The following is a 25198-nucleotide window of genomic DNA, read 5'->3' as shown; positions in this document are numbered from 1 at the left end:
CTGGGGCTTGTACAAACAAAAGCTCACTGATTTGTTTGGCAAGCCTGTTGGCCCCCGGCGTGCCGCGCAGAAAGACCTTGCTTGCCGAGTTCAGAGTTGCACAGAGTCCTATGTGACTTATATTCAGGACGTGCTTGCGCTTTGTCGCAAGATTGACGAGAAGATGCCGTAAGCGGAAAAGGTCGGGCACATTCTCAAAGGAATCGCGGACGACGCGTTTAGTCTCCTTTATTCGCAAACTCTTCGACAGTGCAGGACATCATTGCTGAATGCCGCCGCTTCGAAGAAGCCACAAGCCGCCATATTACTCACAACTTTTCTCGCCTTCCTAATACGGCTGCAACATCTACCTGCGAGGACCTCCGTCTCCCACCCGTGCCGACTGCATCCGACAGTATTGTGCGCATCGTCCGCCGGGAGATTGAAGCTGTATCTTCAGTTCTTATCCAGGTTCGCGCCCCAGACGATTTCCACGCAACAATATCTCTCATCCAGACCGTTGTACGGCAAGAGCTGGCCAACGTCGGACTCCACTAACTTAGCCCAGTCCACAGACCCGACCACCATTCATATACGCTCGTCCTCCTTATCGAAACCCGGAGGAATGGCGCCCCTCTGATGACAGGCCTATCTGCTTCTGCTGTGGACGCGTCGGACATATTTCTCGCCACTGTCTCAGTTCTTGAAACGCGCAACCTTGGCCGAGCTATCGAAATACCCGGCACCCGCCTGGCAGTCCCCGCCCACCGACGCACAGCGAAGAAGACAACGCACCTACATGTCAGCCCGCACGTCCAAACCGTTCCCCTTTGCCACGCACCTCGAGCGTCTTTCGACAATTCTTTATGCTTTCCGCAAGGCTGGGATTCATCTTAATTCATAAATATGCCACTTCGGCCACCGGCAACTTACTGTCACCTCGTCGGACACCTCGCGATATACTTCGTCGATTCTTCCGGCACCCACCCCGATCCAGAGAAAGTTCGCCCCGTCAAGAATTTCCTCGTGCCGACCTGTGCCAACGACGTTCGAAGCTTCGTGGGCCTCTGCTCATACTTCCGCCGGTTCGTACGCAATTTCGCTAACGTTGCACGCCCTCTCAACTTCTCAAGAAAGACGTGGTGTTTGTCTGGGGCTCGGAACAAGTTACTGCGTTCGCCGAGCTTACCGTGCGGCTCACTTCACCACCACTTCTAGCCAATTTTGACGTGACCGCTCCCACGGAAGTTCAACATGATGCCAGCGGTCATGGAATCGACGCTGTTTTGGCTGAGCGCCAGCAAGATTGCGACCGTGTTATTGCGTACGCAAGCCGTCTTCTGTCCCAAGCGCAGCGTAATTATTCCATAACTGACCGCGAGTGCCTTGTCCTCGTTTGGGCAGTGGGTAAATTTCGTCCCCACTGGTACGGTCGGCCGTTCACAGTTATCACAGACCATCATGCCTTATGCTAGCTTTCATCCATAAAGGATCCTACTGGCTGTTTCGGCCGGTGGGCTCTACGACTCCGAGAGTACTTATACACAGTTGTGCATAAGAGCGGCCGATTGCATGAAGATGCAGATTGCTTGTCACGCCATCCAGTAGACCCACCGGAGCTTCCCGACAGTTGCGAGTGTACCTGCGTGCTGTCGCTTACGGCGTTTCAGAATATTGGAGATGAGCAACGCCGTGACCTCTACTTGCGAGACGTCATTCTGAATTCTGAGATACCTTCCCCTTCTCTGCGTATGCTTGTGCTGCAGGATGGCGTCTTGTACCGTTACAACATGCACCCTGATGGTCCTGAACTGCTCTTGGTTATTCCTACACATATGCGTCAAACTGTCCTCAAACAGCTACATGACACTCCTACTGCGGGTCACCTCAGAGTCTCTAGGACGTATGACCATGTTCGACATCGCTTTTTTGACCCGGCTTTTACCGTTCCGTCTGCCATTACGTCGCTTCCTGTGAAAAATGCCAGCGCCGCAAGAAACCAGCAATATGTATTAAGTGGTACATATTTATTTATTTATTTATTTATTTATTTATTTATTTATTTATTTATTTATTTATTTATTTATTTATTTATTTATTTATTTATTTATTTATTTATTTATTTATTTATTTATTTATTTATTTATTTATTTATTTATTTATTTATTTATTTATTTATTTATTGAATGAATGAATGAATCATTCGATCTTTCGTTCGTTCGTTCCTTCGTTCTATTCATCCTCCCAATGTAGCACAGGGGCGGTAAATGACGCCCTAATCGAGGGCTTCGGAATAGTTTTGACTATCTGGCACCATTTAACATGCGCCCAGGCAACGTAACATGAGCATTCTTGCATCGAATAAAATTGGCAGCTTGGAATAGAACTTGCGACCCCGTGCTCAGCAGGAGAATGCCAGAGCGAAAATGGCGGGTGGGCGATTCCTAGCAGTACATTTTTACGCCCATGTGTTGAACCGGTAAGTCCACATGAAATGCACGTAACTCACTTTGCCTTCATATTAGAAGACGTGTCGGTTTTGTGCCATTTCTAATTGTAGTAATTATTTATTATTTTGCCTTGATGGTTATTTTGCCTCCGAAATGATATCCCTGACATAGGATGAAACATTCTGGGGTTCCCAACGATACCCTCATGGGTTTCTATTCAGCCATGAGTCCTCTTCAATGCCGCTCCTTGCAAACGCTGAATATTGCTTCTTTGTTGCCTCCAAGTTTTCTTAGCTGTTTGTAGCACAGTTGTGCCGTCGGCATGGCTTAGATGCCTAACGAGCCCCCTTCACACACGATTGAGGCTTTGTAGTCAGTTTCCTGGCATAGAAACGGAGGAAGTTTTAAAAAATACATAAACTCAGGACCTGGAATACGGCGGGGACCATTAAAGACCAACACGGGACCAGGTTCTGTGAGTTTTTCGTGAAGCCTCCACTCGCTGTGCGTCCGCCATGCCGAGCTATTGTCTGTCTTTGCTGGCCGAAAAGGGCATGTTAGAGCGAGGTGCATACTGTTTCCGAGAAAAGCCATTCTGCAGGTGCTCGTTACTCGGTGGCGAAGCCGACAGGCTAGAGAGGATTGAGCGCCTTCCGGCTCGCGCGCGATTTAATGGCCTCCTACGCCACGACAACTGCGGCCATTGCGACTGTGCTGCCATCTACGCTGGGGCAGTGCCGCGTTGACGCAGACCTAACCTGCCCAGGATTTTAGGCATCACTCTTGCCTTTTATTTTCTCATATGTGTGTGTAAGATAGTTTGGCATCCTGTCTGATACTGGTCATAAGGTTTCGCTTAGTCAAGCAGTGTCTCTCAATGTTGTAATGATCATGTTGCTTTGTAACAGATTAGCTTAAATCTCTATCGATGTCTCGATTGTCTGGTGACAGTAGCAGAAACCGAAGAAATCGAAACTACGACTAAGACGATCTCCTGCACAGGCTTTCCGCTACATTTCATTGACTCCCCCATTAATGTAAAGACAACGAACTGAAATGTGTCTGTTGGTAGACACATTTCTCTGGTAGATGCGATCTCTAATGTAATCGATCTAATCTTGCTGCTAGATGCCACAATCTGCCTCCTCGTCGGGACTACCAGAGAAGACGTCCTCGGCGGATGCTTCGCTGGCGCCATCGACACCATAAACGACATCATCCTTGGTGCTGTCGAGTGCGTGGCATATGCAGCGTTTCTTGTAGGGACCGTCTACTGCTCGTAACATGTATTTGAATTGGGATGGGAATGAGAAGAATGTGTATCATATTGACAGAAACGAGCATGCTTGTATCCCGTAAACAAGGAATTATATTTATAATTTGGCTCTGAAAGTGGTGCAAGAATGGCATGTGGCATCGCTCGACGGTGAAACAGTGAAACCAATGTGCGTAACCAAACGTAACAAAGAAGCCCCGCAAGGAGAGCTATTTTGCTTGCATACAGTATTGCATTGCCTGAAATTTTACTTTATGTACTTCAGCTAGATTTAAATTTGCGTGAGACAGTAATTTCGTTTTTGGTTTTTCAGCAAGGGCGTGTTGAAAACCGGCGCCGCCACTTTTCACCGAGAACGCCTTTCGCAGAAAACAAATGGAGTCCCGTCGAACGAACTGGTGCATTGATGCATGGCCCCCGAGATCACAGTCGCATTCGGCAATCGGGATTGCGAGCGTCCGTACACAGTTTAATAAACAATTAATTCTGTGCTGTGTAGTGCTAAAACCACGATCTGTTTATTATGAACACCGGAGTGGCCGGCTCCAGAATAATTTTGACTACCGGGGATTCTTAACATGCATTCCATGTACGGTACACGGGCGTTTTTTGCATTTCGTTCACATCCAAATGCGACCGCCGTGGCCGGGATTTGATTCCGTGCACTCGGGCTTAAGGGCAACGCCAACACACCACCACGGCGGGTAAACACCGTTTTCAGAACAGACTATGCAGATTGAAAAATTACGTTTCAAGAATTTTGTACTAGCTTCCTAGGGCAACCACTGCATGTTTAGGAATTTAGCATGCTGGGCTTTCTATTGCGCTGCAAATAGAAGGTCCTTGAAAAATGGTAGACACTGCCAGGCTGAATAAACTCCAGCCTGGGCTTACGGCGAACGCGACGGAGGTACTTCGTTAGCTCCGTACTTTTGCTAGCTTTGTTCTACGAACACAGGTCGATAGCTCATTTTTGGGTAACATTTCCGGCAAAAAAAGTCGACCTGTATTCGCATAAACACAGTACAACCTATTACTTCCCAAAAGGATGCATTAGCGCAGAAGCTGGCAACCAGATGACTCTGTGTGAGAGTTCTGCTTCAGCTTTTCTTCAGAGCTCTCGTTCTGACAGTTGTTCTTCAGTGAAAAGAAGTCATAGTGCAGCCTATTCCTATTTAACAACAAAAATTACTTGTATATTGGGAATCGCGCGTAGCCAGTATGCAACATACAGGCTCCATGCACTCGTATAGTTAATGGACCTCGAACCTAGTAGCTATCGATAGCCAGATGATGCTGGCACAATCCACAGCAGGCTGCTCGTTAGATATGGAGAAATGTGATTCACAATCTTATTAATAGTGTATCTAGCATCATCACAACGGTTTATTATCGTCTTCGCAATAATCACATGGCTCATCAAGTGGGACAGCTAGCGGCAAATTTTCTACAACGATAACAATTTTTTAGCGTGTGACCAGTTGTACATCTCTCTCTCAAATAAAAAGGTTGGGCTTAAGTTTGCATTAATACGGTATGTGCTGACGAAGAATGTATGAGTACCAGTCAAAGAGGGGGGTTACTGGAATTCGCGCGGAAACAAGGAACAGCAACGGAAGGGCACCTGGCCTATCCTCGATGAGGTCTTCCTCAACTGTCCCTTTCTTTTCCCTGTTTTCAGCTAACTCGTTTGCTAGAATTTGTTCGTGAAGCGTCACTCGTTCTGCTCAGTCGCTCGGCAAAGCTCGTTTCGACCACATAATCTGAGAAAAGAACGACAGTGCCAAAGACGACAAACGAGTTCAGGTGATGGGCGGGTGTGGGTCCGAGGGAAGAATAGGACCGGCACCATTTGGCCCAGTAATCAGCGTGGCGTGTCCTATTTTTATCTCCTCGTCTGTCGCTTTATCGGAGCCAGCTTATTTCTCACTAAAAAGGCAGGCTTAACGCTTTCCTCCTTCCCTATTTGCTTTTTCTGCCGGCTTGACTGCAGGGCGCTAGTTACTTGATTTGCAATCGGCTCTTATTGTGTTCGTACGCCTTCCGGCGTAAAGTGTTACAGAGGGTTACCGGTGTAATGTAGACCTCCAAGGTGACGTTACGAGAGGAATGATTTATTGTTTTTTATGTGTTTTCGCAGGGTTATATGGATGGCGTGAGTATCAACCAGTTTGAGAAAGTGGTCCTGGCATGAGCCGGAACCTTAGTTACATTTAAAGTGTGTCAACATATACCACTAATAATTGGTGCTGCTCCATTTACTAAGTAAAATATTCACGCGCTGTTGGAAATTTCAACAGCAACGCTGTTTTCTTGAACTGTCAGTATGCCTGAGCATTGCATTCACAAATGCATACTCGTTCTTGATGACAAATACCGATAGCGCCAAATGCAATTTTCGTGGCTATAAAGAAACTATTGTAGCCAATACGCTGCGGCCAGTCCTTTAAACATGAAAAACTTGACCTCCGCACAGCTCTAAAGAGCTGCGCGGAGACAGAAGACTTTTCTCGTTGGACAAGGTCCTCATACCAGAGTATTGCTATCACAGTGATACCCAAGGCCACAAAAGCGCTGCTGCTATTCCTGAAATCGAACAGACTGAACAATTGTGTGTAACACAGCGCTTTCATTACGCTTTGGCGACTGCAGTGCACATCACCTCTTGACTTTCGATCCTGCTGCTAACCTTTCCCTCCCTTTTCCCTTTCCCTCATTGTGGGGTAGCCAACTGGGCTCAGCAGTGGTTAACCTCCCTGCCTTTTATTTATCCTTTCCTCGCCCTCTCACTCTTTCCAGCTGTCAATACGTCCAATAAGTCAACAACAACAATAATATTAACAGTCAACAAAAGCACGACGAGAACGCATGCAACTTATACAAGTGCACTGGAAAAAAAGTGAGGCTCCAATCCACGCTGCGAAGGTGGTTGGACAGAGAAGCTATAAACGACACCCACAACGATTGCCCATTGGGACGTCACTTGAATTCACACACATGGCTCTACAAAGAGTGAAACCAGAGAAAGGTGAAATGTTCTTAACCACAGCCTTTATTACTTCACGACATTATATTCACGCTGTTCTTCTGACGTCTTTACTTTCCGTGGTCTACCCATGGTAGCCTGGAATTAACTGAATGAGTTGCTAGACCGTGGTGACGTCACTATGTAATTTCTATGCTCTTGGGTACTTTTCCACTCGGAGTAGCTGGCGCCACCGTAATCTGTACAGGGAAACGTGGGAGAAGGGACACGTGGGAGAAGGAACGTGCTTCGCATTATTCGCGGACGTCATTAGCATACATTATACGGTTTGCACTTCAGGGTTTTGAATGACATTAACCCCTTTCAAAGCAGCTGCAAACCTAATCTTTACCGGAACGCGTCGGAGGGTGTTCCCATTGCTTTCACGCGCCTTATCATCCATCATGTGGCTTTGGTGCTTATTTTGTGGTTTTTCTTTTTAAAACGAGTGCTGAGCTGTATGCTGTATGCCTGATTTAAAAGAAGATATGCTGTTTGTACTCAATTTTAACCTGGCGTTTTTTGCTTACGCCAACAACACGAAAATTTCATTGGCTGGCAGAGGTATACAGCTTCGCTTAAAATACACTAGAAAAACAGAGAGTGATAATGCAAAATGCTGAAACATTGCGAGGTTTGGAAACAGACGTCACAGAGCTGCGGAAGAGATTCCGAGGGCGGTTGCGTCTGTCTTGGTGTGAGCGTATCATAACGAGGGTGACTTCAACCAGGCATTGGTACACCTTTTAACGCCATATCGGTAAATCCGGCGTCGGCGTCAGCAGTTGGTGACGGCGTCGGCGTAAGCATCGGCGTCTGGCGGAAATAATCATACCGAACCACATCATCCCGAACCACCCGGACTGGGCGGGCCCTTCGCGTGGCGCAAGGGGTTAGTCAACAAAAATTGAATGTCTCAAAGTAAAATATGTCAGAAAAATCGTAAAGTACGACTTAACCACAACCTACAGACGTGATAGTGTCAGATTGCTATTTGAATATACGAGAAAAAAACCTCATAAGCAGCCAGGGATCTTGAATGCTATCTCGTCCCACTCTTAAAGGCGAAGCTTAAGCGTCCTCCAATTCTGATGGTGTTTCGCTGTACTTTGGTTTTCGGGAATGTTGAAAACCGAGACTTTCTAAATTTTAATCTGGCTCCCTGTCGCACAAAACACGGTGTCAGCGTCGGCGTCAACGGCGTCCAGTAACGCTATCGCGTTTCACTCTTAAAGGCGAAGCTTAAGCGTACTCCAAGTCTTTGCGCTCTGCTGTGGAAGATTACGGCAAGCGATACTGCACTAAAAACTCCAGGAGAAACTGCGCATGATGTTGCGCCCAATAACGCTATGCACTACTTCTTCACAATTCGGGAAAGCTCACAGTTGATTTCATCGTCTGATAATGCTTAAAATGCTCGTGCACGGAAAAAATGTTGTCGTCGTGTCCTTATTTTCACAACTTCCGATATTTGTTATGTCGTTATGAACGCGCGCATAGATACTTCCCGAAGTTGCCATTGCTCCTATACTGTTTGTAATCTTCACGCTTGAACGCTTCCTCACTTCGAGCGTAACGACAAAGATTACCAATCAATCTGCGCTCTGTGCTCTCAAGCCCAGAAGAAACAATAAGTAATAAAGAAGGTGGGAGGGGGTGTAGAAACACATCACGCTTGAATCAGGTGTGTTGCGTCTGATCTCCCGCGTCTTAAATAATAATCTCGGGCGTTTGTATACGCTGGGAACAGGGCCAACAGAAGCCGCAGTTGTTAAACAAAAGCAACTATAGGCGGTGCTTTGAAAGCTTCCCGTGCATAGTACGCCTGTTCTTTCTTCGACACCTACCAAACTGCATACTTCCTTGCTCCCAAGCAAAAGAAGTCTTTTATCTCTCATTTATCGCCAGTTCCCGGAACTCATCGCTACCGACAGCCTAAGCTTTAGTATGCTTATGCGTGCGCGTGCGCTCTGTATTCCCATCCCCTTTTATTTTATTATTGCGATAGCAATTATATGGACACTCCAAAGCAGATTTCTGCCGTCGTCGTCGCCGTCGTCGTCGCCGTGAGATTCCGTATGACGTCAATGGAGATGAAATCGTCGCCGCACGCCGCCGCACGCTGTATGTGCGAGTGAAAGGGCGCGAGGGACACGCGCTTTCACGGGGAGTGAACCCACGGCGGAGAACAAACGCGCGTTCTGTGCCGTGCTCCCTTAAGGGCTGCAGAAGTAGGCGTCTCTTTCCTCCTTTACAATCACCATATATGTAGAGCAAACGCGCCTTCTTCCGACGTGCGAAAGACCGTGGGGGGGAGGGGGAGGAAAGGGAGGCGTCGTTTAGCTGCGGCACCAAGTGCCCATTTATATCAGAGGCTCCGGCAACAGTCACCAACGCGCACGCATTTTGTGCGAACGCGGGCAAAACGCCGACGGCGTCGACAAGTTCTGCGTGTGGCCGGTGCTGCTGCATGTCCAAGTTTAAACAGCTGATAAAGCTACTGTCATTACTCCGTATAGCTCTCTACAAATGTGCTATCACAATTGATGCTTCGCCTTTCAGGTGAAACTGCGACAACTTTTTTTTATTTTATTGCGATTGCAATTATATGCACACTTCAACCGAATTTCTGCCGTCGGCGTCGCCGTCGCCGTGAGGTTCCGTATATATTCTAAGGGCGATAAAATCGTCGCCGCACGCCGTATGCGCGAGCGAAAGCGCGCGGGGGACGCGTGCTATCACGGAGGGCGAACTCCCCCGCGCGCTATCACGGAGAGCGAACGCACGGCGGAAAGCAAACGCGACCGTCCGCGAAAGGACGTGGGGGTATGGGAGAGAGGGAGGCGGGGCAGCGCTGTGCTCCGGCACCAAAGGCGTATCTTGCTACTCAATCTCCCACGCGAAAGCAACAAAGCGGGAAGTCAGCGCGGGAAGGAGGGGGGGGGGGGCAGCTTCTCCTCTGCCAACTACTTCTGCGCAACTTGCCCTGCGTTGGCGGTCGCCCGCATCTTCTCTTACTTCCACACGGCTCTGACCTTTGTATGCGTTGTGCATTCGCCGCTCAGTTTCCGTTGAAGCGATAGACCGCGCGAGCCTTCGGCCGCTGCGGCGTTTTGACAGTCGTTGTCTGCGGTCATTCAGTGTCATAGATTCATGTTTGCTTGTGCGCACTGACACCACGATTGTTAATTCAGTTAGTAAGCGAATGTGTCCAAGTTTATGCAGCCGATAAAACCACTATCCCTACTCCGAATAGCTCTCTACTAATTTGCTATCGCAATCGATGCTTCGCCTTTCGGGCGAAACTGCGACATTTTTTTTTACTTCCTTTCTGGACCTGCTCGTTAATTGAGATTGACAGGCATGCATCGCAGGCCACGGCGTGCCAGTGGTTATCGGTTCGGGATTCAGCGGAGCCGAAATTAAAGTTGCAGGCGGAAACGAACTACAGCAAATGTGCTGGGCAAGCGTGTTCTTTACAACGCGTTGCCACTAAAATCAGGCACCTAATTATCTCGCAGTGATGCCCACCCTTCCGTATATTAGTCCGATCCACCTACTGAGCGTTGTCTCGGTTTCACAATGCCGCAGAGCACTGGCATGGGTTGCACATAGTTCCATGTTTGGCAACTGTCAAGCGCTAATGTGTTTTAACGCAGCTTTCCATATTGTTTCTTTGGAATCACTGAAATATTGTTAGAGCTTCACGCTTGCGTTCTAGTCGAGGACGAAGCAGAGTGGTGCATTTTTTTAGCAGCGCTTGCTGAAGCATGATGCTTAGACACTTATTGGACAACCGCCACACACGCTAATGAAATTGTTAGCCAGCAATGCTTTAGCTGGTTGTCACTACTTAGTATCGGTGGCCGAGCGCCAAGGGAACGAGTCCTGAATAAGGCTGGAATGCGACTGTTTTGGTGTCTATCGTTGGGAGCAAGGCAGGCAAAGCGCAATAGTAACATTTATGGTGACATTCTAAATACGATGGAACGTTTAGCTCAGGTACCTAAGGGCACTAGATAGACACACGTTCCCGAGGACAAGCGATGGAGCGTGTAGTCGCGAAAGAGAATAACAGCAAAGCTAGCTGTTCGTTCAGCACTGCCGAATAAAACGCACGCACTCAAACACGAACTAACACGCGCATATACATAAACACACACACTCGCACACCCCAGATGTACATGAAGGTGCACAAATACCCACACAGAAAGGCGCATTCGCGACAGCACACACATAGAAAAGCGCAAACACAGACACACACGCGCACAGCGGCCCAAGTAAGTGTCAAAAAACGGCCGTAATAATTGTCACCGTGACGTCATATTTGCATGAGGCACTGTAGTTGTCTCGCAAAATTTAATATATCTTCTTGCTGTTTGAAGAAAGGCAATTGATGGAAACTACGTTGCTCCACTTTTGGTTCACGGGGACGGTTAAAAAGTGCTGCATGCAACTCGTGCATATATCGCCACTTATCTTGCCCCTCCTTTGCAACCTTACGTATTGACAAGGCTGTTGACAAAGTAGTGCGCTTGGACACCTATACATAGCATGTCGCAGAAAAAAATAAATGCATCCAAAGAAAGTACGTGCTAGGGAATGGCAAAAAAGGAATACGTAAATGAGTCATAGCTAGGCCGTGGTGGATGCATTCTGACGGGGGGCGAAATGCAAGAACGATCGTCTACCGTGCATTGCGCACACGTTAAAAAACACCAGCTGGTCAAAATAATTCCGGAGCCCACCACTATGGCGTGTCTCATAATCAGATTGTGGTTGTGGCACGTAAAACTGCACAATTTATTTAATTAATTCAAAAGAGACAATGCTCAGCACGTGGTAAACTATACAGGAAATAAGTCACAAATTTGCAACACTTACTTGGTGCATTGCTTCGCTAATGAAGTTTGGAGAGACAAAGCATGATTAGAATACTAAAATCTTTCTCAGGAAACGAGGTCAGCAATCAATATTCGGTCTGACTAGTTTACACGCCTGTTTAAAACTGTTGCAACCTGGTGTACGCCTTGACTTCAAGTCAGTTTAGGTGTGGTTGCAACGCAGCTTGATGCACACACTGTGACAATGGCCAACTCGTTAGGCCCCGAAGCGACAAGCCAGAGGAGTGTGACGAATGAAAGGCGGGTTGGCTGTTCAAATCGGGGAGTGGCGCCTTTTCCTATGTATAGCTTCTTTTGTTTGCTGATAGAGAAAAGTTGAAGGGTGGAGTGCGTTAATGGACGGTAGGCGGTAGTGACGCGAAGTGAACTGTCGCAAGCTTTAATGTCTCGACGTAGTCGGTGACGCGAGACCGTTCGAGGACATGGTGGTCCTGTCAGATATGTAAGCACGCACGTTTGCTTTATGGACGAGGTCGTGCACTTCAACCGGAATGTCATTTCGGTGGCAAGGTTGACGGCGTGTGCAATGTTTAATGCGGCTAGTTCACTCACCGTAACGGGGACAATACTGCAACTAAAGAGCAAAAAAAAAAAAAACTGTTGAAATCAGGGCACGTGGTTATGAAAGCTCGAGTGGGAAATGATGGACACTACCTTCAATAAAAGAAGAGGAAGGAAAAGAAAGTCTAGGTCTGTAAAGGTAAAGCAAGAGCGGAGTCATACAAAACGCGAGCTCATCGACTCAAATGGGCAACGCGATGATGAGATGGCAGGGAAGAGCGTAACAATCAGTCCTGAATGGTGAACAGCGACCGAGGACAGTGATTAATGCCGTCAGCTCCGGCAGAACGATTTCGGGCCGGGCAATTAGTAAGTCGGTAATGCGACGCACGTGGCGGGCGATTGCTGTTTTCACGACGTGCGCCCGCCTGCTGGCCTGCACATCTTTGGGCGATGACAAGCGCCCGGCCGTTGTCGAAGCCGGCTCTTATCTGCGAGCTCTTGGCAATCACGTACACCGCCCACCATGGTTTCGTCCACACGGCTTTTCGCACAGCTTCGCTAACACCAATGTGCAGGCCATACTGCGTCCAGGTGCCGAGTCACGCACTCAGCGTAATCCTCACCGCTCTTAACTACTTTCACTCCACGGGGCTTTCCAATCCGCTTTGGAGACATCGCTAAACGCTCGCCGATGTTCTTTCGGGACCGCGCGTTCAGGGCTCACGTTCCAGCACTCATTGAATCCTTACCAGAGAAGGCTCTACCTTGTCCAGATAAGCCAGACGGAAAGTTCCTGCTAAGGTCATGGCTGTCCTTCATTACACGAGAACCAAAACCCACAAGCACACGCGTACACGCACGCAAACACGCACGTATATACTACATACACGAAAACACAAGTGCGCTCAAGCGCACCTTTACTGCTTCAATATTAACCCGAGGGTGACCCATTTGAGGAAGTTCACATACAGGCGTGAAATACTGAAGCATGGTAATTGTACTTTCGATATTTACTATTTTCGGTACAACACACTTCTCTTTGTATACAAAATGGTTGTTTTCTGCGGAAAGAAGCAAAGTGTGACTCATATGCCGCGTCCATATGTCTGACTTTCAAAGGCGCGAAATGCGCCTTAACTTGAAGGAAGCCTATGCTTGACTTGTTCAATATAACGCCTGACGTGAACGCGCCGAAGGAAAAGCAATGATCGTCTCGGGCACGTTCACGCCAGTCGGCATCTAGATCAAGTCAAGCGTCGACTTCCGTTTTCCTGATTACGGGAGTTCGCGTCTTCTTTTATTTTACGGCAGCGAATGAAGATGTGAAATTACAGAGGAAAAGAAAGAAGCATTTATTATTTTTGCGACGGGAAAGCCTAATATAATTTTGATCTCTAAAGGAGAAATATTTATGAACAAATGCAAAAACTCTATGCAAGCAGGCGAGACTTTAAATGCCAAAGCTCTAAAGGTATAGTAATAGCTATTTTTAATCAAAGTTATTTTGTTTTGTTCTTTTTCATATCTTCTTCTTGAAGTTGCGAGAACGTAATTAGCATTTTGAGTTGCGTTTATTTGGAGTAAGTGAGCGACTAAATTCAACGCAGGGAAGCTCCATGAAAGGCGCTCATAAAGATGGCTGCCTAAAAGGATCCATTAACGTCTCGAAAGCTGCCAATGAGCGTACTGTCGCGACCCAGGCACGACAGCGCGAAAGAGGAGAGCGCAAGAAATAAAAAAGAAATACTAAATAAATATAACTAAAAAGCATATATGAGTTCTGCATCTTTCAACGAGAAAAGCGCTGACAGTAGCCTTATGGTTAATGTCAAAATTTTTAGAGTGCCCCAACCACTCTGTAGATCGTGATGAAAGTCCAGGAAACGCTTTCCATTGGCGTCCGGTTCCTGATGTAAAAAAAGTGAAGTGTCTGGATACCGGAGTTTCGGACCATGATGATCAAAACTTAGTGTGTAATAAAGAGTTCGCCGCCAAGTGGATTAGTACCCGAGATAGAGTATTAAGTTTGAGTTGGTTTGGCATATGAAGTTTTTCTTTCTTCTTCTTTTTTTTTTTTTTTTTGAGGGGGGAGCCGGCCACGTTAGTGCGGCCGCATTATAGTACATGTTTTCAATCCGGCCATTTCGAGCAGTGTTTTCATTGAGGCATGTGCCCTTTTGACTAAGGAATCTTACATATAACAATTCAGTTTTAACAACATAAACACTTTATTGTTCGAACTTCGTGGTCGAGGAGTGATGAAAGAAAGCGTACGACCATTCTGCCATTCATTCGTTTTAAACTGTCAAAACGGCGCTGATACATCAAAAGTGCCAGCATTGTGTAAGCACATGCGCTCATACAAAGCAACACGACACAGGTCAAGCCCTTAAGGCACTTCGTAACTTCCGAGTCTCTGCGGCGCAGATTCTGGATTGCGCATGGCGATTTCACAATTGGATGCAGTAAATGAACTCAAAGAATATCAGCGTTGGCCCTTAAAAGTGACGGCATTTATTGCTTACGTATGGTGCCCGTCTGGTGCCTCCTTCAACTGTGCGAGGTTTTTTGGCCAGTCGTCAGAGGGAAAGGCTTCAAGCAGTTGCGAAACTTCTGCAAGATATCCCTGAGACATTGTGCGGGACGAAAAGATCACCCTTCGCTTTCAAAGATGGAAGTCATGACGTGACGTCGTCATGCTGTCGTCATCATCTTGTGCTCATCATCATCATTGTGAAAACAAAATCGTCATAATGCTGTCACCATCGTGAAGGCGCCGCCATAGTCGTATACAACAGTCGTCGTCGTCATCGGTATTGCGGCAGAGTCGTCGTGACTGTCCTTCCGTGGTCATCGTCCTGCCACATGGCGCACTAAATAAAATACAATAAAATTTATTCCTCCTTTGACAGGGGCTAGGGCTAACATCCTTAGTTTTCTTTAGCTTCACTAAAAGTCCTGACTCCATTTTACTTGGCAACATATGGCAGTACAGGAAAAAAAAATAAGACATGGGTAGAATTACGTGCAAAAAAGAAAGACATGCAATGTAGATGCGTTTAAGCGGAATACAGCAAAATAAGCGTGAAACTGAATGCGTTTTCTTCTTCTTCCAACGTCTTCTTCTTACCATGATGGTTGCGCAGTGGCAATATAAAGTTGCAGCAACAAAGCCTTAATTAGCGCCTGCTGCCACCATCATCATCCCGCCGGGAAGACGCCACAAATTACGCGAAGTCACGCTATGCATGCGCAAGTGACAACCCGCGGACCTGCCACAGAGATGCGTGAAGTGACTCGAAGATATGAAAATATGTGCGAATTGAATTGAACCTGTGGTTTTACGTGCCAAAACTACCCTTTAACTATGAGGCACGCCGTATTGGGGGACTCCGGATTAATTTTCGCCACCAGAGGATCTTTAACGCGCCCCCAATGCACAGGACACGGGAGTTTGTGCATTTAACCCCCATAGAAATGCGGCCGCCGCTGCCGGGATTTGATCGCGCGACCTCGTGCTCAGCAGCGCAACACAATAGCTCCTAAGCCACCGCGGCGGGCGACAGGATGTGTCCGTATTCTGAAAAAGAATGCGACCCTTTACACTTCTCTCTAAAATTTAAATTCTATTTGCGGCGCAAAGATTCTGGCTGAAATAGCATGCGCTATGTTGAGCGGCCAGCCCTCAAAATCACAATAACTATAAAACCAGCCCTTGTAATTCTTTCGTGTCACCTTTAGCAAAAAAAGTTCATTTTGTTGGGTCCTTTAGGAAGTTCTTCGGAGAACTCTAAGGACGTTTACGGCGAAAGTATCGGTATGCTTCAGAAAACTGACACTTAAGTTTCCGCTACAACTAGCGAAAAGAGTCGTTTTGAACAAGTTGAATATTGCAGGTGACGTGGCATAAAGACAGAGAGAGAGAAAGGAAAGTGGGAAAAGGAAGTTAACAAGCTGGTCGTCGAGCTATCCTGCTTGGGGGAAAGGGATGAGGGATTGAAATAAAGAACAAGAAGGCAATGGCAAAGAGCGAGAGAGAGTTCACAGCACAGTAGTATAGAGACAGGGTGTCTATAAGCGTCTTCTCAGGCCCGTGTATATTTGAAAAGTGATTTGAACACGTCGGTTTTCCGGATTTATCATTGGTAAGGCTATGCACCCAGTAACTTTGCCTGTGTGACGGGTCGACTATCCAATTGACTGAGCGCGCTCCAAGGAGGCCGCATGAAACGCGCAGTGACCAAGGAGTGACACAATGGTGGTCGATACATTTATACTGCAGAAAAACTGGCTATGAGAAACAAAAAAATATATTACACTGTATCCCGTTCCTGAGCACAGCTTTATAAGTATGAAATTCTGACATGCATTTGCCCCACCTACAGAAAGCATGCGAACATAAACACGCAGGCAAATTGACGCTTTACAAGTTGCTCGCAAAATGACGAACCTACGACGTGCCATAAGTTCCCGGCACCTGCTCCCACGGCGGAGAGTCGTCATAGCTTGTGTATGTGCCCTGGCACTAAGAGAATCAGGCAAATGCTTAGGGAAGCCTAACTAAAGCCGCATGTTCCAGATGACTTCACCCATTGGATAATGGACAACAAGTGCGCGAACTCATTGCTGCAGTGCCGGCATCAAACAGGGCTACGCGCATTTATTTGGCGTATCTTGCCAATTTATTTTTAAATGTTTTACTGTGACATAGCGCTCGTAGACAGAGCAGCACGGCCATTGTGGTCTGATTCCGTAGTCAGCCCGAACTTGTGCGGTATTCTTACCCCTTTGTGACTATGCCATTGGAATAGTCAGAGTGCGTATGACTTATCTCTAGTCGGGCACTTAATACCGTTGCCTTTAGATGCTACAAAATGTTCGTGTGGCTTTCTGGGCTGATTTCGGATGACGCCAGGTTCTCAGTTTCTGTGGGTAGGCTGTGTAAGTTTACTAATCCAAACTCTCTAAAAAAATGTGGCAGCGAGAATAACCATAAAGTAAAGGCATTTGGAGCTTGTGCTGAGGTTGTGGTTATTGCGTACTCCTGTCATGCGGCCGTAATTATATTGCAAAAGTGAGCTGTTGCCTAAATGCATGCTTGCGAGAAAATTGCTACACGGTAAGACAAAATATATACATATATCTTACAGACTTCTTTCCGATGCACTGAAAGACGTGTAGCTGTCAACTGTACTTTGATATCTGCAGAGTTACTGGACGAAGCAAGAATCAGCTTAACAGTGAGATTATTGAAGCGAAAGCGATGAAAGACCTCGCGGACATGCCTGTGAGCATGCCTTCCATTGCGATAACTTGCTTGACTTGATGTACGAACACGGGTTACACAGATTTCATTGTCTGTCACTTCTTCCTGTTTTTCTTGTACTGCAAATAGACATGCAGTATTATTACGCTACTGTTTGCGGGATATAAAGCAATAACAGGGTTACAAGAATGATGATCTGCAAGTAGCACATTTGCTGTTGTGCATGTGCCCTTTACCTGTCTGTTTCATGCTCTGTCTTCTTTATCGATTCCAGTTTTTCTGCTTTGTGCAGTGCATATGATCAATCCGAAATATTGCCGCTTCTTTCTTATTCCTTTTTTGTACAACATTACCTCGCCTCCGCCCGCCTCCACATGGAGGGCAGCCAGAAATACAACGTCGAATTCATGCCCATACATTTCATTCCTTCTCTCTCTCTCTCTCTCTCTCTCTCATTGCGCGTAAAGCAGCTCAGCATTATGATCGACATCGCTGTGAGTTACCGAGAGAGCGTGTACCATATGGTACATTACGTCTTCTTCGCATAATCTAGCTTACATGTCAACGTACTTCAATCGCTTCAGCGCCATGCTCTCGAACTGATGGTTTCTGGTTTGATTTAGAGGCTACTTCGTGGTGAACCATGATAAACGCTTCCATACGGCAACACTGCGCTGAGAGTTTCCCCATGTAAGAGCCACTGTTATTAAAAACAAGACGTATGTGTCTCGCTCATATGCACGTTGCCGCAAAATCAGATTCTGAACAATATCTCAACAGCGTCGCTCTTCACAAGAGGCATTGACAAAAGAAAAATACTGTGAATGACTGCATGAAGTACAAATTGGCTATAATTATTCGGACTTCTTTTGGCATATATACTTCTTCCTTCGCACTCCCTATTGCGTGTCTCGTGGTTGAGCCGTTTTCATAGCACGGAGTTCTTCAAATAGAAGCTGAGCAGTTATTCGAATATGTCCTGCGGAAGATTGCAGGCAGGAGATCCAATAAAGAAACATTTACATGCATCTAAATTAAGCAGCGCACTACAAAAATAAGAATAAGAAAATAGAAAAAAAGAAAACTGGTCTCAGTGTTATGGTAAGGCATTTAAATAAACATTCGGGCAATTCCGGTGACAGAACCTGTGACGGCTGCCTTTCCAGCCAAGTCGCTCTAACAGAAAAGGAAACCACGAGAAAACTTTCTTGGCCTAAGTAAAAATCGTCCGCATATAGAGACTTTGTCAAGATTACTATGTGACGTGTAAGCATGTTTCCTCCTTATTGTTGCCTCTCTTTCACACATCGTTCATTAGGTAATCCTCACTTCATATTTGTAAATACGTAGTCACTCATTCACTTGGGAATCTAAACCGTTGCACACGATGTTGATTACTTCTGTGGTGGTGGTAACTTGCACGTCCGACTATTCATGTTACACCCTTCTGACTACACATTTACGTACTTTCATGCCGCGATGCCTCAATAGACAAGGCCAAGCATGCCTACACCGCATCAGACTCAACGTGGCCTGCACGAACTACTTCAAGTGCAAGATTCAACTGACAGACTCGCCAATGTGCTTTGAATGTAACGCCCTTGAAGACCTGCAACATGTTCTGCGCGACTGCTGCCGCTACGCGTCAGAGAGACAGTCTTTGAAGGCGGAATTACACCACCACCTGCGCTTTACGCGCCAGAAAAGCACTGCTGACGCTCTTGCAGGCCACGAGCTTTAACGCAACGTTTTACACATCTCTATAGTGTATATGTATGTGTGTGTGACTGTATGTCTGTCAACTGTTTACCACTGCATATCTCATAATCATCACCCAGCACCTGCAGTGGCATGTCAGGCGAACAGCCAGGCTAACATCTCTAGCATATCATTAAATTTTGTATATATACTTCTCTCTCGTTCTGCTGTCACTCTTAACATTTAAGGCTACTGCGCATAATAACTGCAGCCCCAAAGGCGCTCATGTATGCCTACTTCCAACTAAAAAATACAATAAAAAAAGAACAAGTGTAACCTATACTCAAGTGAAGGGAACCAAGCCCGGTGTCATAGACCGAAAAGAAAGAAATGGGGCTCGTAGAAACAACGGGCCAGGCAGCCTGTCGTCAGACCGTAATTAATCGTTGCAAATCGATCGTTCAGCGGACGACTGAGCAGTGGCAGCCAGTTATAAGACATGACGGGAACGTCCTACGGAGCGTTCCCGGGCGGTGCCTGGCGTCCAGAAATCGTGATAAATAGGACGCGAACGTCGCGCGCAATCTCGCCGTCTGACAGCGCAAAACGACCGCTTACCGTCAATACGCAAAGCTTCCACTGGCCGCTTTGACCTCAGTTACTAGATCAAATGTCTCGAAGTCCTTCTTTGTTTTTCTTTTCACTATACATGTGCCCATTGTACCAAAAATATTTCGCACCCTGCAAAAATGCACGCAGAATAACAATTGTTGATTATTAAAAGCTGCGCATGAACTTTCGCGATGTATGTGGCTTACATTTAATTGGTTTGAACTTTTCAAAGGTGATGAGGGCATCGCTGTAGCAAAATGAGCACACGTCCAATTATATTTGTTCGCACTTTATTTGGTTTGAAAACTTATACAGGGTGATAATTTTTAAGTTGTATGGAATTTTTAATGATAGCCTGTTGGAGATAACATATACTGTAGTCCATGAGCTAGATTATTCAGAGAGGCGGACATTACTTGAACGAGAAATGGAAACACACATTTAACTAATTAACACATATCCGCTAATTATCTTTTGAATTACTTACTTTACGGCACATGTTGCAATTTACTAATTGTAGCCGGCAAGCTTGCAAGGCGTATCCTCTTAGAACGACGCACTACTGCCTTAGGATGGCCGCCACAATAACATCAATGCAAACTATCTAATGGGCAAATTCGCACGTTACTGGAACTTGAAGGGTCATGCAACAGCACAAAATACAAAGCGCAGTCGAGAGTGGGCAGTAGAATGTTCAGGGGAACGTGTTTGTTCACTTTTTACATCGTCCTGTTTCTCGCGTTGTACCTTCTCGTTCCAGAAATCTGCAGGCGTTTATATACACAAAGCAGTATTGCGTACGAATCATATTATCTCTTATGTTCATAACAGTATTCATTCAAATGCTAATTATCTGCATGTTCTGCTCCTGCCACCTTTCATTTGATACAGATATCACGCTTCACTCTAGAGTGAGGATAGCACCAATAATCACAGGTTTTAGCTTCACTAAATTAGATGCAGCTTTAGTAGTACGCGAAAGCGATTCTAAAGGTAACAAAATTTCCGCTTCAATTTTTTATTTTCCTAATTACAGAACGTTGAGCGGGCCTCTATTCCTATAGGTAGGTGCGCTCCCGTACGCGAAAATTACACTCATTTCTACTCATTTCATATGCAAACAATAAGGTTTAATACTGTACCACTTACCAGCGACGAGATTAAAGCAGCATTCTAAAACCACTTTGAAGGCTTGAAATTCCTAGCAGGTTAATCCGAACCGTATCTACAACAGGCGTTAATTTCACCCCACTGTGGATTACATTCAGAAGCGGCCTGTCATACGTTACAGTCATATTTCAAATATAGGGATGGTATTAAACCCACTCTATCTGTGTCGCCTGATATGAATCGAATGCTTGCTCAGCATACGCAGCTTGTTCGACAAAATGCCACCGTCCGCATATTTCTGGGCTGCCGAGGAAAGCGGCGGTCTCTCTCATGAGTGCCTTAACCAGCGTGCCTGTCTTTCTCCCATCTCCAGAGTGATTGCCGATAGGCCCTCCTTTTCAATGTTTCTCTTAGCAGCTAGGCCTTTTCATAGTCTAGAAGAGCTCTGCCACAAAAGTTCAGGCTTTGCGAAGTTAAGGTTTACGTCCTCTTGTTGTTGGTGTCATTGTCACGCAACCGACTCTCTCGTATCCTCTTATCCCCCTCCCTTCTATTGTTTTATTCGCATTAAAGCAAAAACTTAAGTAGGGACTTTACCTTTGCCGTACACCCTATGGCGGTGTACCGTAGCGACCTTAAGGCCATGGTCCCTGTGGTCACTATATAAATTAAAACCACTGTATTATATATATTTCTCATTCATTAATAGTTCAAATAACCAATTACACCATCAAATCTTAATAGTAATAATTGGAAATACATAATTCGCACCATAGTACAGCTTCGCTGGTCTTCCATCTCCACCCCAGTGAAAGGGCTGACAGCTTTTTTCCCTGTAAGTTGTTCAGTCTTTGTACTTCTGTGTGTCGTACTTACAATTTATATGCTGTATTTCCTAGCGTTAACATTTTATTTTACGCTTGTCATGTTTGCATTTTTTATTTCGCATGTTGCTCTTGCTTGTGGGGGCAAGCTTTTTCGCACTAGCCGCCAAACTGTATGGGGGCTGCAGCTCTGTCCGGTTAACCTCCCTGCCTTTCGCTTCTCATTTATCTCTCTCTCTCGCAGCTCTGTAATGCTGCAATGTGCTGCTTTTGCACCCCAACCCACCGTTACTCTCTCAGAAGTAAAACGTTAATTATAAATAATTCATTCAATGATTAATTAATTCAAAACTTCCTGCCCTATTGACGAGTAAAATTAGCGCAAACAAAAAACAACTGACACGGGAAAAAATACAAAGACAAGCGCTACACTTGTCTGTCTTTTCTTCCCGTGTGAAGTTTTTTTGCGGTAATTTTTCTTGTCAGCAATGCAAGACAATATATAGTCCAACGATTGATGCGCCCTGACCTGACTTCAGACGACTGTCCAATTGATCGAGAGTAGTGCGGAGCGTTCCTCTGTGCATCCACAACGGAGGACACTCGTACATGAGGGGCTCCTTTCGAATAATAACACCTCTTCAGCCTCACCTTGTGCTTCCTGAATACACATAGCGAAACAGAGAATACAAAGTCACATATTTTAGTCCTGGAAATCTCTATCCGGACGTGTTCTCTGCAAGGAATAAGCTGATATCCGATGCGCCCACTGCGGAGTTAAAACAACTGCGCGACACAATTGTACGGAAAGTTTTACTGCTTGGATATTTTTTTTTCTTTCTTGCTTATACTGTTAGATGCCCCGTTCCGCTATTATTGCTGAGTAACCAAAAATATTATACTGGTTAGCCAACGTATCTTTCATTTTATCCAAGTGCATGGAAATGCACCGCGTCTCTTTAAATGCGACGACAGTTGCTAGGGTTTATCTTTCTGTATCTTCTCCCTAGTATTGTACAGCGGTGGGACATTTGTAATTGCTACTGTGGCTAAGGCAACTCCGTCGAGTCTTAAGCTATCAGTGCGATTAGAGCTGTTGACATGACGGCCAGCAGCACATCGATGAGCTGGAGGCGCTTATCAGTCAGCCATCGGCGAAATGCTGGCGGCTGTGCTTTGTAAGCTAGTAAAACACATTCGTAACCTTGAAAAAGAAAAGGACGAAAAATACATAAAGGCGATCATCTCACATCCGAAAATTTTTTTTTAAATATAAAAGAGACCATTTTTTGGCCAATCACAGATAATATATAAACCTGCAGAAAACTGCCGGTCGTCAAACGACGCTGCCCGTAAGGAACGGCGGCAGCGAAACGAAGTGATTTTCAGATTGTGAGCACTAATACTGTTTTGCACTTTTAGTAGACTGAGAAGATTTAGGATATAAGGCACCGGCTGGGAATGAAGTGTCCAATTATTCTTGTTTTGGGCTGCAATGCTTAAACATTCGAAGGGATAATTGTCAGGGAGACAATGTTTCGTTTGAGCAACCTTGGCCGTTGGATATTATAGCATATACCTTGCACATGCGGCATACATTAATATCTGGCGTATATATATTTACCTCCTTATATACGAAAAATCATGGCAACGGCAGTGCCGATGGTGAAAATTCGCATGGGGTGTCCATACAATTGCTTTCGCAATAAAAAGTTTCTCATACTTGCAATTAATTTAGACGACAAAAGATGAGACGTCATAACTTTCTTGGGCGGTTGCAGGCACCCGCTCACTATGTGGTTTTCACGTATATATTATATATATAAAGTAGCCCTGGGAATGCTGCCGTAAAACTGAAATGTAACGAAGGGGATGATCACTCAGTATTCAAGGACGCTGGATATCACAACCTTTGTGACGCATTGACAGAAGAGCAAAATAGCGGTGATTTAATCCCATTGCGAATACAAGAAAGCGGAGGTTTAACAAATCACGAATGACACGGTCCAAGACAAAAATACGGGGCTAAAAATTTAAACTGCACATATTCTAGGTAGCACACGTAAGCCGAAGCTACGGGAACAGCTGTTACGGCACCCAATGATAAGGCCAGAATAAAGGGCTAAGAATCGTAGTTTTTCATGGCAGTGGAGTCATGGTTGATATGTTGCCCCGAAAGATGCACCTACTATAGAACGCTCCAGAATTCCAGCTTCCCTGCCCCCCTCCCCCTCCATCCACACCATCTCCTAATATATCCTAATTTCCATGGCAGCGTAAACAACAATTTGGTTTGCTTCCGTGCGTAACAAAGGAAGGCGTAAATTTACTGTCGGAGTTCAACGTGCCAAAGCAACATTGATTCGATGAGAGGCAGCGTAGCTTATTTTATGAGGTTTAATTAGATTGATTCTATGAGAGGCACCGGATTAATTTTAACCAGCGGGAGTTCCTTGACGTGCTCCCGCGTTTAAAGCACATGGGTATATATATTTTTTAATTCCGCTGCAACGGGAATGGGGCCATCGCGAGGTTAAGTCGAACTCGCGGCCTTGTGGCGAACGGGAGAACGCTATAACGTGCGAGATACCGCGGTGCGGATAAGCAAAGAAGAAATGAAAATATTCACGAAACCACAGGAGTCTTACCTGCGTCGATGACTCGCCTATATGAGACGAAAGTCAGCAGCGCTGCGGCAGGGAATGGTCCGCACGGGGCCGACGAATGCGCTCCAGGAAAGCCGCAGCTGCAACCTGTTAGATTCCGGCGCTCGAAGAGGGGGCACCGAGGGGTTGTGGTCGCGGGCGCTCTGGGTGTGGGCCTCCGACACGCCAAGTGGAAACACCAAGAGTTTCTTTTCGTTTTGTGTCTTATTTTTCCAGAGGAGAAAGTGCGACCAGCGCTGAGCAGAAGGAGTGGAGAAGAGGCGAGGAACTTTCGGCGCGGCCTACGCTCGTTCGCGTCCGCGGGAACTGAGAGAGCGCGCGCGCGCTTCGAGCGCGCTCCCGAGACCCTTTCTTCGCTCTAGTCGGCCGCGCACTGGACAACTGCACGCCGCCGAGTGCGCTGCGATCTCGGGGAGAACCCCGGGCGGCGACACCGGGGAGAGTCTCGAGATCTTCCCCCCCCCCCCCCCCCCCTCCCGACTCGCGCGCAAGCGGCGCGCGTCGCCGTTCGCCAGGCGTTTCCAGCGCTCGACGACGCCAGCGCCGCCGCTGACACCACCGCTATAGCCGCTATCGGTATTCCTCCGCTTAGACGCCTTTATTTTTACTTGGCGTTCTCCTCCTCGAATCCCGTTCGTGTTATTTCATTTTCTCTTTCCTTTCGTCCCGCTGGTCTCTCGCTCCCGTTCCCACTGGATTCCCTTTTCTCTCCGCATCTTTCTCCTCGCCCTTGGTGCCGGGAGGTTCCCTCACCATCTCCCTATGCCGCGAGTCGTTCAGGTGTCAGCCCTGGGCGAGAAAAAAAAATACGGTGTTACCTTCACACCTGTGTGGAAGAACAGCGATGATTGACGACTGGCGACATTTAAAGTCGCAATGCAGCC

General features: G+C 46.4%; 1 protein-coding gene across 2 annotated transcripts in view; it reads right to left on the bottom strand.

Moving 5' to 3' along the window:
- LOC119456428 (sex peptide receptor) overlaps positions 1 to 24729 on the bottom strand; it is a 441000-nt gene extending 416271 nt beyond the window's left edge. For both annotated transcript variants that reach the window (XM_049669832.1, XM_049669837.1), the window contains exon 1: positions 24297 to 24729. The gene's annotated coding sequence lies outside the window, so the exon portion shown is untranslated. The remainder of the gene's footprint in view (positions 1 to 24296) is intronic.
- Between the last annotated feature and the right edge of the window lie 469 nt (positions 24730 to 25198).

The sequence above is a fragment of the Dermacentor silvarum genome, chromosome 6, assembly GCF_013339745.2.
Source record: "Dermacentor silvarum isolate Dsil-2018 chromosome 6, BIME_Dsil_1.4, whole genome shotgun sequence".
NCBI classification, from domain to species: Eukaryota; Metazoa; Arthropoda; class Arachnida; order Ixodida; family Ixodidae; genus Dermacentor; species Dermacentor silvarum.
The sequence above is the reverse complement of the archived record's forward strand: the minus strand, read 5'-3'. Positions and strand labels throughout refer to the sequence as shown.